This window comes from Octopus bimaculoides, chromosome 3 (genome assembly GCF_001194135.2).
Source record: "Octopus bimaculoides isolate UCB-OBI-ISO-001 chromosome 3, ASM119413v2, whole genome shotgun sequence".
NCBI lineage: Eukaryota > Metazoa > Mollusca > Cephalopoda > Octopoda > Octopodidae > Octopus > Octopus bimaculoides.
The window spans coordinates 150,667,855-150,669,058 of NC_068983.1; the positions used below are offsets into that span (position 1 = coordinate 150,667,855).

At 33.9% G+C, this 1,204-nt stretch overlaps 1 protein-coding gene across 1 annotated transcript in view; it reads left to right on the forward strand.

The window, feature by feature from the left end:
* LOC106873820 (myogenesis-regulating glycosidase) overlaps window positions 1-1,204 on the forward strand; it is a 100,304-nt gene that overhangs the window by 63,518 nt on the left and 35,582 nt on the right. The window lies entirely within an intron of this gene.

Below are 1,204 nucleotides of genomic sequence, written 5' to 3' on the forward strand. Positions count from 1 at the left end.
TATATATATATATATATATATATATATATATATATCTATATATATATATATATATATATCTATATATCTATATATATATATATATCTATCTATCTATATATATATATATATCTATATATATACACATAAATACATATATGTATATATGCATATATATATCTATTTACACACACGCTCATACACACACCCGAACACGCATACACACACGCATACACACACTTACACAGGATTTGTAGACCAGATTTCAGACAGATCAACGTATCAGAATCAATGAAAATTTGAAACAAGAGAGAGAGAGAGAAAGATAGATAAAATATAGATAGATAGATAGATAGATAGATAGATAGATAGATAAATCGATAGAGAAGATAGATAGAGAGAAATAGAGAGAGTGTGGAGAGAGAGAGAGAGAAATAGGGGGAGTGTGGAGAGGAACATTGAAGAGAGATAGGTGGAGAAAGGGAGATAAAAAAGCAAAAAGAGACGTTAACGAAGTAAAGTGAAAGATTGACCCTACCCCAGAAAGAGAAGGGCAGAAAAATGCATGGATATACTGGGAGATCGATTGAGTGAAAGACCCAATAACAGTTAGAGAGAAAGAGAGAGGGGAGAGACAAGGAGAGGGGGGGGAAGAGAATGGAAGAAAGAGAACGTGAGGAGAAGAATGTTATTGGATAACAGGAAAAAGAAACGGTAAAAACAGAATCGGGGAATAGATTTAATCGTATGATTTTTCAAACCTGAAGGTGAATTTAACGTTTTTTTGGATGTTTCCCAGATTGTGTGGTGGGAAGGTTGGTGGTGGTGGTGGTGGTGGTGGTGTGTGTGTGTGTGAGGTTGGGGAGGAGGCGGTGTGTGTACGTGTGTGTGTGAGTGTGTGTGGGAATAAACAACAGCCAACAAATGCAAATGCTATAACAATTACAACAGTCTCGACGTCTTCGTCGTCATGGTCGTCATGGCCGTGGTCGCCATCATCATCATCATCATGAATAACAGTAACGACAGTAAAAAATACGTATATATGTGTATATATGTGTGTGTGTATATGTATGAATATGCATAAATACTTGCATACACACACACACACACACATATACACATATTTATAAATATATATATACATATATATACATATGTATATATACCCCCTCCCCATATATATATATATATATATATATATATATATATATATATATATATA